Source organism: Erinaceus europaeus, chromosome 2 (genome assembly GCF_950295315.1).
Source record: "Erinaceus europaeus chromosome 2, mEriEur2.1, whole genome shotgun sequence".
Classification (NCBI taxonomy): domain Eukaryota; kingdom Metazoa; phylum Chordata; class Mammalia; order Eulipotyphla; family Erinaceidae; genus Erinaceus; species Erinaceus europaeus.
Genome location: NC_080163.1, coordinates 184554202 through 184566829, shown reverse-complemented (window position 1 = coordinate 184566829; position 12628 = coordinate 184554202).

Sequence of the window (12628 nt, the reverse complement as noted above, 5' to 3'; positions counted from 1 at the left end):
TACCCTGCCCAAATGAACAATTAGGCCAGACCAACAGACATTTATTCCAGTGGCAGCAAGGTTCCCCAAACAGCAGGGGCCCTGTTGAGTTATGTCGCCTCCTTGTGGACACGGAGCAGAATGCACCTTTCAGAAGAAATGAGCCAACCAAAGGTTTTCTCTGTGTATTCTTCTCATTTTCTTCTCTTGACACAGACCCAGTGAGAAAAGCACACAGAGAAACACCAGAACACTGCTCAGCTAGAGAAAATGGTGGTCCTGGGAGTTGGGCTGTAGCACTGCAGGTTAATTGCAAGTGGTGCAAAGTGAAAGGACTGGCTTAAGCTTCCTGGTTTGAGCCCCCGGCTCATCACCAGCAGGAATGAGTCCCTTCACAAGCCACGAAGCAGGTCAGCAGGTGTCTATCTTTCTCCCCTCCTCTCTCCATTTCTCTCTGTCCTATCCAACAATAACGACATCAATAACAACAATAATAACTACAACAATGCAATGAAAGGGAAAAAAAATAAATAAAGGAAAAGAAAGGAAAAGAAAATAGTGGTCCTGGGATTGAGAATGAGTTTTTGACACCAAAAGGATAAATCTTTGGCTGAACTCCTAAGACAGCTTCTGAGCACAAGCTGTTATTTTAAATATTTCTATTTTATTGTATTATTCTATCTAGTTACTGAGAGAAGGTGAGAGAGAGAGAGTGAGAGAATGATGCTAGCTACTAAGCTATCTCCCAGCCTAGTACTTCTCCTAAAAATATTTTCCTTTTGGGAGTTGAGCAGTAGCACAGCGGGTTAAGCGCAGGTGGGGCAAAGTGCAAGAACTGGCATAAGGATCCCAGTTTGAACCTCCGGCTCCCCACCAGCAGAGGAATCTCTTCACAATTGGTGAAGCAGGTCTGCAGGTGTCTATCTTTCTCTCCCTCTCCCTGTCCTGCCCTCCCCTCTCCATTTCTCTCTGTCCTATCCAACAACAACGACATCAATAATAACTACAACAATAAAACAAGGGCATCGAAAGGGAATCAATAAATATTTTTAAAATATTTTCCTTTTAATTTACTTTCTTAATACTTTTAGTAATGAGAGGTTTAAAGAGACAAAGATGATAACTACAAGGCACTCACTTCTGTCCAAGCTCTCCTTTTTTACTGAATATTTATTATATATAATTTTATTGTTATGTTTATTAATGAGATCTAGAGATACTGAAAGATACAGAGAGAGAGCAATGGGCAGGGGTAGACATATAATGGTGATACAAAGAAACTCTCATACCTGAAGCTCTGAGTTTCCTGCAACACCAAAACACAGGGCACAACAAGGCTCTGGTGAAATAAATCTATATATTTTATATATTATATATTATATATGAGTGAGTACAGGGAGTTGGGCGGTTGCGCAGAGGGATAAGCACATGTGGCACAGAGCACAAAGTCCAGCGTAAGGATCCCAGTTCGAGCCCCCGGCTCCCTACCTGCAGGTGGGTCACTTCACAAGTGGTGAAGCTGGTCTGCAGGTGTCTATGCTTCTCTCCACTTCTCTGTTTTCCCCTCCTCTCTTGGTTTCTCTCTGTCCTATCCAACAACGAGCAACATCAGCAACAACAATAATAACCACAAAAAGGCTACAACAACAAAAGCAACAAAAAGGGGGGAAATGGCCTCTAGGAACAGTGGATTCATAGTGCAGGCACTGATGCAAAAAAAAAAAAAGAAAGAAAGAAAACAGAGCACTACTCAGCTCAGACTTACACTGGAGAGCTGGGGGTTCACCAGAAACCTGTTCCCTCCGGCATGAAAGCTTTTTAGTTTATTTTTATTTTATTTTGACTCCAGGGTTATCACTGGGGCTTGGTGCCCACACAATATATTGACTGCTCCTGGAGGCCATTATTTCCTACCTTTTTTTGCCATCATTACTTTTATTGTTGCCACTGATGTTGTTCTTGCTGGGTAGGACAGACAGAAATGGAGAGGAGAGAGGAAAACAGAGAGGGAGAGAAAGAGAGACACCTGCAGATCTGCTTCACTGCTTGCAAAGTGAGATCCCTGTAGATGGGGAGCCAAAAGGTTGAACCAGGATCCTTATGCAAGTCCTTGCGCTTTGTGCCATGTGTGCTTAACACCCTGCACTACCATCGGGCACCAGGCATGAAACCTTTTTCCATAATCATTAACCTATCTCTCCAGCCCCCAAGGTCATCTTTCAACATGAGCCCACAGACTTTGATTCAGGTCAAGAATGAAGCATCCTGCCAGATGTCACAATGCACAGCAGTGATGCTTACACCTGACAGGCCCGGTTCAATTCCCTGCCTGTCCCAGGCCTAACTGTTTTGACCTCCTCTCTTGACTTACTAGGCTAAATGCACAAACCTGATTTTCCCCTGTAGAAAACAATGACTTCCTGTGCAGCATGGCAAATGCAAACTCTCCATATCCCTGGCAAAGAGGAGAACTTGCCTCAAGTCCCCTTGTAGTGCCCCAAAGCTCAGCTACAGCTGTATGGGTTTTCCATTATCCTAGCACTGAGCAATCCCCAAGCCAAGGAGATTTCTCTCACGAATCTCTGCCACTCACAATGTCTACTCTCTCTTCTAACTCTGATGTGTTTCAAATATGCATCAATTTAGGTGGGAACACCTTCAAGATGGTATTTAGTGTCTATCACACACCACCAGTCAGAGACAGAGATAAAGAGAGATTCAGAGCATATCTTGATTAGACAGAGGCCAGAGCAACTCACACAACATCATCCAAGGCCCTGTGCACTGACCCACCTCTGGGGACACCAGAAAACTTTCTATACATTAGGGGGGATATCTCAGAGCCTTCCTGGCTCAAAGGCTGCAAGTGAATGAACCCCATTGAAGAACTCCTGCTGGTGTGACCTCCACCTGACCCCAGGCACTGTGCACAGCTTGGAAACTTTCATGCAGTTTCTGAGGGCTGCCCCCATGACAAGCACCAGCTTTGCCCTTCATTCTACCACTTCCATCCCCAGAAGCAACTGTGAGGGTTCCTACATGTGTGCTCCCCCCACTGTCTATGTCTTTCTGTCTTTGTTAATTTTCTTTTAGTCTGGATTTTTCCCACTTGTGATTGAGAGAGAGAGAGAGTTTCTACTAGAGCGCTGAACACCTCTGGCTTCTGGTGGTGCAGTGCATTGAACCTGGGACTTCAGAGCCTCAGGCATGAGAGTGTCTTTGCATCACCATTTTTGCATCTACTCTCATCCCCTTTTCTACTTTCCATACCACTAGGCTGATTGCTGAGGCTCTGTGCCAGCACTAGGAATCCACAGTTGCTGGCGGCTTTCCCTACCCCACCCACTCCCTTTTGATCTCTTCCTTGATTGTAAAGTACACTGAGAAATTGAGAGGGGTGGAGGAGCTAGACATGTGGAGAGAAAGAGTGACGACCCCCAAAAACCTGTCTCACCTCTCCTTCCTCTGCAGGTTGGGAAAGGGGCTCCAACCCTGGTCCTTTGTGCACGGAAGTCTGGGAACGACAGCAGCGGCGTCCTCACAGCCCAGCTCCCCAGCACAGGTGCTCAAATTGATTATTTCCTGGAAGGGGTTTGAGCAGAGCAGGAGGCAGAAGGGGGCTGACCCACGGGACAGAGAGAGGGGGGCCAAAGGCAGAGTTCTGGGACCACTGTGTGTCTGTGGCCAAACCACTATACCAGGGAGCCTGGTTCCTCAGCCACACAAGCCTGGTGCTCTGCCCACTAAACCCTGTCTCCTGCCTCTCTCTAGCTACCGGGAAGGAAGCTTCCAAGAACAGATCCTGTGAACAGACTGCAGACACCCTGCCCAAATGAACACTTAGTCCAATCCTAGAAGCAGTCAAAAGAAGCAAAGCCTGCCTGCCCGCCTGCCTAGCAGACCTGCTCTGGTATGTCGCCACCTTGTGGACACGGAGCAGAATGCACCCTACCAGGAACTAGCGCCAGCCCTTTCCAGGGCTCCCGTATTTCTCTGAATAGTGTCTTCATTTTCTTGTTCTCACACAGATCCAGGGAGAAAAACACGCAGAGAAACACCACAACACTGCTCAGCTAATGATAATGGTGGTTCTGGGGTTTGAAACTGAGTTCTTGAAGACAGAAACACAAAGGTCTTTGGCAAATCTCCTAAGATAGCTCCTAAGCCCAAGCTTTTATTTTATTTATTTACTTATTTATTTATGTTAATTTTTAAATTATATTTATTTATTAGAGACAGCCAGAAAATGAGAGGGAAGGGGTTGATAGAGAGGGAGAGAGAGAGACAGAGAGACACCTGCAGCCCTGCTTCACCTCTCATGAAGCTTTCCCCTCCCCCTGCAGGTCCGAGGACCACAGGCTTGAACCCAGCTTCTTGAGCACTATAATGTGTGCACTTAACCTGGTGTGCCACCACATGGCCCCTATTTATTTATTTTTAATATTTATTTATTTTGTTGCCCTTCTTGTTTTTTTGTTGTTTTGTAGTTATTATTATCGGTGTCATTGTTAGATAGGACAGGGTGAAATGGAGAGATGAAGGGGAAGACAAAAAGGAGGATAGAAAGATAGGCACCTGCAGACCTGCTTCACCTCCTTTGAAGCGACTCCCCTGCAGGTGATGAGTCACGAATTCAAACCGGGATCTTTACTCTGATCCTTGCACTTAGGACGAAGTGCGCTTAACCAGCTCCCCTACCATCCAACCCCTTGAAGGCAACATCTTCAAGATGTTGTTGATAGGTTATCACAAACCACCAGTAAGAGACAGAGATAATGACATTCAGACAATATCTTACTCAAAGGTCAGAGGAACTCACACAGCCTCATCCAAGACCCTGTGCACTGACCCACCTCCGAGGACACCGGGAAACAGCCATATATATATGGAGGGACACAACTTCCAGGCTCAACAGCTGCAAAGGAATGAATTTCCTTGAAGGATTCCAGCTGGTATGACCTCCACCCTGACCCCAGGCACTGTGCACAGCTTGGAAACTTTGGTGCAGTTTCTGAGGGCTGCCCCGACGACAAGCTCCAGCATTGCCCTTCATGCTACCACTTCCATCCCCAGCAGCAACTGTGAGGGTTCCTACATGTGTGCTCCCCCCACTGTCTATGTCTTTCTGTCTTTGTTAACTTTCTTCTAGTCTTGACTTTTTTCCACTTGTGAATGAGTGAGTGAGTGTGTGTATGTGTGTGTGTGTGTGTGTGTGTGTGTTTCTATTAGAGTATTGAACACCTCTGCTTATGGTGGGTCAGGGCATTGAATCTGGGACTTCAGAGCCTCAGGCATGTGAGTGTATTTGCATCACCATTTTGGTATCTACCCCCAGGCACTTTTCCTACTTTCCAAACCACTAGGTTCACTGCGGAGGCTCTGTGCCAGCACTAGGAATCCACAGTTGCAAGTGTAAAATAAACAAGTAAAACAAAAGTATTATAGGGGCCCGGGTGGTGGCTCACCTGATTCAGTGTACTTGTTTGGTGCAAGAACCAGATTCATTACTCCCTGCCAGCTTCTATGAAGCCAACATCACCCTGATACCAAAAGCAGACAGGGACACAACCAAAAAAGAAAACTACAGACCAATATCTCTGATGAACCTAGATGCGAAAATATTGAACAAAATTCTAGCCAACCGGATACAGCAGTATATCAAAAAGATTGTTCATCATGACCAAGTGGGGTTTATCCCAGGCATGCAAGGTTGGTTTAATATATGTAAATCAATCAATATGATCCACCACATCAACAAAAACAAGACCAAAAACCACATAGTCCTATCAATAGATGCAGAGAAAGCCTTTGACAAAATCCAACATCCCTTTATGATCAAAACACTACAAAAAATGGGAATAGATGGAAAATTCCTGAAGATAGTGGAGTCTATATATAGCAAACCTACAGCCAACATCATACTCAATGGTGAAAAACTGGAAGCATGTCCACTCAGATCAGGTACTAGACAGGGCTGCCTACTATCACCATTACTATTCAACGTAGTGTTGGAAGTTTTTGCCATAGCAATCAGGCAGGAGCAAGGAATTAAAGGCATACAGATTGGAAGAGAAGAAGTCAAACTCTCCTTATTTGCAGATGACATGATAGTATACATGGAAAAACCTAAGGAATCCAGCAAGAAGCTTTTGGAAATCATCAGGCAATACAGTAAGGTGTCAGGCTATAAAATTAACATTCAAAAGTCAGTGGCATTCCTCTATGCAAACACTAAGTTAGAAGAAATTGAAATCCAGAGATCAGTTCCTTTTACTATAGCAACAAAAACAATAAAATATCTAGGAGTAAACCTAACCAAAGAAGTGAAAGACTTGAATACTGAAAATTATGAGTCACTCCTCATAGAAATTGAAAAAGACAATGAACAAGATAATGGCAAATACTGGGAAGAAAATAAAGATGATGTGGCCAGATCTCAGGAGACTTTTTACATCAGTGACTTCAATCTACAATTGCAGTCCAGGTTTCTTTCCAGTTATTAGCTGGTCTTCACCTAGAATGTTTCCAGCTAACGAATACTACTGTAACCAAACAATAGCTTTATCTTTGTTTCCTGTCTTGTTTACTCTCACATGGAGATTTCTTACTCAGTGAAGTGGCCAAATAACAAAAGTAGGGTGTTTTAAGCAAGATGCCTGGAAAAATCATTTCTCAGATAATTTGACTTTTCATAAAGCCGGGGAGTTGAATCCATACAAACTTGAGTTTATACCTGCTGGTATCTCAACAGTCCTCTGTATTCATTTATCCTGAACTAAAGAGGGGAAAACAAACAAAACTAGCAGTTACTAGGAGAGGCTAAGGGGAAATAATTTTTATCAATCTGTGAAATTCACTGTTTTATTTTGAGATTTTCTGCATCTCTTCAAGTAACTACTTATCTCTGTCACTCTATAAAGACCTCTTGATTTATAACCTAGCTGATTAGACAACCTTTGCAATTGATGTGTAAGACTTTTGTGCTCAGCTTTCTTTAGTAAATAAGAATTTGGAGTGTAACCTATGACTCATCATTGACATTGAGGTGCATTTTTAGAAACAAAGGATGGGGTAGCAGATTTCCCTTAAGCAGCAGCAGTGGAAATAAATTAAAGAAAACACAAATTTGTCTTTATCTGTGCCGATGTTATTGCAGCTGAATGTTAAAAATGGTTCTTAGAATTGTGCTCTGGTCTTGGATATTTCAATGAATTCGAAGTAAATGGACACTAACTGTATATGTATCTTGCCAAAAGATTTTTCCCCCGTGGCAGAAGCAGTTGCATTTCTCCCACTTTTATGATGTGAAGTTATTTTACAGATAAATGTGGTACTTAATGTTTAGACTAATGCTTTACTTATTTCTGAAGTAAGAGATGAAACAATAAAAAGAAAGCATTGTCTTAGGTATACCACTTCATTTTTTTTTTTTAGGGCTCCATAAAATTGTATTTTTGGTGGGAAAAAAAAAAGAAAGAAATTGAAAAAGACACAAAGAAGTGGAAAGATATTCTATGTTCATGGGTTGGAAGAATTAACATCATCAAAATAAATATATTACCCAGAGCCATCTACAAATTTAATGCTATCCCCATCAAGATCCCAAGCACATTTTTTAGGAGAATAGAACAAATGCTACAAATGTTTATCTGGAACCAGAAAAGACCTAGAATTGCCAAAACAATCTTGAGAAAAAAGAACAGAATTGGAGGCATCACACTCCCAGATCTCAAACTGTATTATAGGACCACTGTCATCAAAACTGCTTGGTACTGGAACATGAATAGACACACTGACCAGTGGAATAGAATTGAGAGCCCAGAAATGAGGCCCCACACCTATGGACATCTAATCTTTGACAAAGGGGCTAAGACTATTAAATGGGGAAAGCAGAGTCTCTTCAACAAATGGTGTTGGAAACAATGGGTTGAAACATGTGGAAGAATGAAACTGAATCACTGTATTTCACCAAATACAAAAGTAAATTCAAGTGGATCAAGGACTTGGATGTTAGACCAGAAACTATCGGATACTTAGAGGAAAATATTGGCAGAACTCTTTTCCGCATACATTTTAAAGACATCTTCAATGAAACGAATCCAATTACAAAGAAGACTAAGGAAAGTATAAACCTATGGGACTACATCAAATTAAAAAGCTTCTTCACAGCAAAAGAAACCACTACCCAAACCAAGAGACCCCTCACAGAATGGGAGAAGATCTTTACATCAGACAAGAGCTTAATAACCAACATATATAAAGAGTTTGCCAGACTCAACAACAAGAAAACAAATAACCCCATCCAAAAATGGGGGGAGGACATGGACAGAATATTCACCACAGAAGAGATCCAAAAGGCCGAGAAACACGTGAAAAAATGCTCCAAGTCTCTGATTGTCAGAGAAATGCAAATAAAGACAACAATGAGATACCACCTCACTCCTGTGAGAATGTCATACATCAGAAAAGGTAACAGCAGCAAATGCTGGAGAGGGTGTGGGGTCAAAAGAACCCTCCTACACTGCTGGTGGGAATGTCAATTGGTCCAACCTCTGTGGAGAACAGTCTGGAGAACTCTCAGAAGGCTAGAAATGGACCTACCCTGTGATCCTGCAATTCCTCTCCTGGGGATATATCCTAAGGAACCCAACATATCCATCCAAAAAGATTTGTGTACACATATGTTCTTGGCAGCACAATTTTTTTTTTTTGCATTAAGATCCATTTTATTTTTTGGCAGCACAATTTGTAATAGCCAAAACCTGGAAGCAACCCAGGTGTCCAACAACTGATGAGTGGCTGAGCAAGTTGTGCTATATATACACAATGGAATACTACTCAGCTGTAAAAAATGGTGACTTCACCGTTTTCAGCCGATCTTGGATGGGCCTTGAAAAAATCATGTTGAGTGAAATAAGTCAGAAACTGAAGGATGAATATGGAATGATCTCACTCTCAGGCCAAAGTTGAAAAACAAGATCAGAAAAGAAAACACAAGTAGAACCTGAAATGGAATTGGCGTATCGCACCAAAGTTAAAGACTCTGGGGTGGGAGTGGGTGGGTGGGGAGAATACAGGTCCAAGAAGGATTCAGAGGACCTAGTGGGGGTTGGGAAACTGGGGAATGTTATGCATGTACAAACTATTGTACTTACTGTTGAATGTAAAACATTAATTCCCCAATAAAAAAAATTAAAAAAAAAAAAGAATCCCAGTTCAAGCCCCCAGCTCCCCAACTGCAGGGGAGTCACTTCACAGGCGGTGAAGCAGGTCTGCAGGTGTCTCTCTTTCTCTCCCCCTTTCTGTCTTCCCCTCCTCTCTCCATTTCTCTCTGTCCTATCCAACAATGATGACATCAACAACAACAATAACTACAACAATAAAACAACAAGGGCAACAAAAGGGAATAAATAAATAAATATTGAAAAAAAAGAAAGAAAAGGAAATAGTGATCTAGGGATTGAGACTGGGTTTTTGTCACCAATAGGACAGGTGCTCAAATTGCTTATTTCCTGTAAGGGCCGGAGGCAGAAAAAAACTGACCCACGGGACAGAGAGAGGGGAGCCAAAGGCAGAGTTCTGGGACCCCTGTGTGTCTGTGGCCACGCCACCATGCCAGGGAACCTGGTGCCTCAGCCACACAAGCCTGGTGCTCTGCCCATTGAACCCTGTCTCCTGTCTCTCTCTAGCTCCCAGGAAGGACGGTTCCAAGAACGGATCCTGTGGACAGACTACAGACACCCTGCCCAAATGAGCACTTAGTCCAGTCCAAGAAGTAGTCTAAAGAAGCAAAGCCTGCCTGCCTGCCTAACAGGGGACCTGCTCTGTTATGTCGCCGCCTTGTGGACACGGAGCAGAATGCACCTTACCAGTAACTAGAGCCAGCCCTTTCAAGCGCTCCCCTATTTCTCTGAATAGTGTCTTCATTTTCTTTTTTTCTCTTTCTTTTTTTTAAATTTTTTTATTATCTTTATTTATTTATTGGATAGAGACAGCCATAAATTGAGAGGAAGAGAGGAGATAGACAGGGAGAGAGACAGAGAGACACCTGCAGAACTGCTTCACTACTCACAAAGTTTCCCCCTGCAGGTGGGGACTGGGGGCTTGAATCTGGGTCCTTGTGCAATGTAATATGTGCGCTAAACCAGGTGTTACACCCCCTGTCTCGTGTCTTCATTTTCTTGTCCTCACACAGATCCAGGGAGAAAAACACGCAGAGACTATGCAGCTAACAAGAACAACGAACCCGCCTTCTCTGACCCATCTTGGACAGAGCTAGAAGGAATTATGTTAAGTGAGCTAAGAAAGATAAGATCAGTATGGAATGACCCCACTCATCAACAGAAGTAGAGAAAGAAGATCTGAAAGGGAAACTAAAAGCAGGATCTGACTAAATTGAAAGTAGGGCACCAAAGTAAAAACCCTGTGGTGAGGCGGAGGGTGGACATGCGGTTTCCTGGGCCGGTGGGGGTGGGTGGGTGGGATGGGACACAGTCTTTTGGTGGTGGGAATGGTGTTTATGTACACTCCTAGTAAAGTTTAGTCATATAAATCACTAGTTAATTAATATGAGAGGGGGAAAATTAATTGTATGTCTCGAAGTTTTTAAAACACAGACTGAGTCTTTTTAATATATAGGCTGTGTATTTGATATGCGGACTCTCTCAAAAGCCTAAACCAAGTAGATCAGAAGCAACCAGTGGCACAGCTATACAAGATACTAGGAATAACAACAATAATAACTACAACAATAAAACAACAAGGGAAACAAAAGGGAATAAATATAAAAAAATATTTTAAAAAAAGATACTAGGTACTATACAGCAAACCCTAACAAAAGGACTTTTCAAAGTTAACCCACTTACCAAATAATGTGATAACATTAACTATCCATTGTCTTTTTGAACCCTAAGACAGCAGGAACCTCACATCTCCACTATAGAGCCTATATTTCCCCCAGTCCTGGAACCTTAGGATAGGGCCCACTTTCCCACATGCCTCACCCAATCCATATCAAATAATATTGCATCTGCTGATCACAACCTAATCAACGCAACAATTGCCACCTCAACATGCTTCAGCTCAGACTGTGTCCAGAGACTTCAGGTGTGGAATGACAACCCTTCAGCTTCATTACTCAGGTGAGACCTTTCCTTTCATAGTATTCTCTAATTCCATCCCAGGTGGATCACTTTCTAACAAAGTCCCAAAACCTAGATATAGATCCGGTTCTGTGAGAGAGAGCATATGTTCACACGTATTCATAAACTAGTGTAAAATATATACCCGAAAGCAGAAGTACACTAGAGTTTGCAGTGAGTATCCCCCAACACTTCATCTCCACTATTCCAACCTTTGGGTCTATGATTGCTCAACAATTTGTTTGGCTTTGTATGTTAACTCTCTTTTCATCCACCAGGTTCCAGATGCCATCAGCATGCCAGCCAGGCTTCCCTGGACTGAAGCACTCCGCTTCCCCAGTGACTCACCCTACTAGGGAAACAGAGGGGCAGACTGGGAGTATGGACTGACCAGTCATCGTCCATGTTCAGCGGGGAAGCAATTACAGAAGCCAGACCTTCCACCTTCTACAACCCACAATGACCCTGGGTCCATGCTCCCAGAGGGATGGAGAATGGGAAAGCTATCAGGGGAGGGGGTGGGATATGGAGATTGGGTGGTGGCAATTGTGTGGAGTTGTACCCCTCCTACCCTATGGTTTTGTTAATATCCTTTCTTAAATAAAAAATAAATTAAAAAAGAAAAACATGCAGAGAAACACCACAACACTGCTCAGCTATAGCTAATGCTGGGGTTTGAATCTGGGTTCTTGAAGACAGAGACACAAAGGTCTTTGCCAATACTTCTAAAATAGCTACTAAGTCCAAGCTTTTACTTTATTTTATTTATTTATTTTTAAGATTTTATTTATTTATTTTCCTTTTTTGTCCTTGTTGTTTTCATCATTGTAAGATTCTATTTTACTATCCTGTGCTTGTCCACTTCACCGCCTCCCAAGCCATAAGGTCTTCTTTGAAATGTTTGTATTTTATTGTATTATTATATTTATCTATTGACATAAATACACACACACAGAGAGAGAGATACAGAGAGAATAATGCAAACTACTAAGCTGTCTCCCAGCCCAGGACTACTTTTTAAAATATTTTTGACTTTAAAAATATATATATATATTTTTGACTTTACATTACTTTTTTAATATATATATTTATTTTTCCTTTTGTTGCCCTTTTTTGTTGTTATTGTAGTTATTATTGTTGTTGTTGATGTCTTCATTGTTAGATAGGACAGAGAGAAATGGAGAGAGGAAGGGAAGACAGAGGAGGAGAGAAAGACAGACGCCTGCAGACCTGCTTCAACTCCTGTGAAGTGACTCCCCTGCAGGTGGGGAGCCAGGGGTTGGACTGGGATCCTTCCTACAGTCCTTGAGCTTTGCACCACCTGCACTTAACAAGCTGCGCTACCACACCGACTCCCTTTACCTTCCTTGTTAAATATTTCTAGTCATGAGAGGTAGGCATAAAGAGGAGAAAGTAGATCACAGCAGGGCCGTCACTTCTGCTCAAGCTCTCCTCTTTACTCAGGACTTCATCATATTTAATTTTATGGTTACGTTTAGTAATGAGAG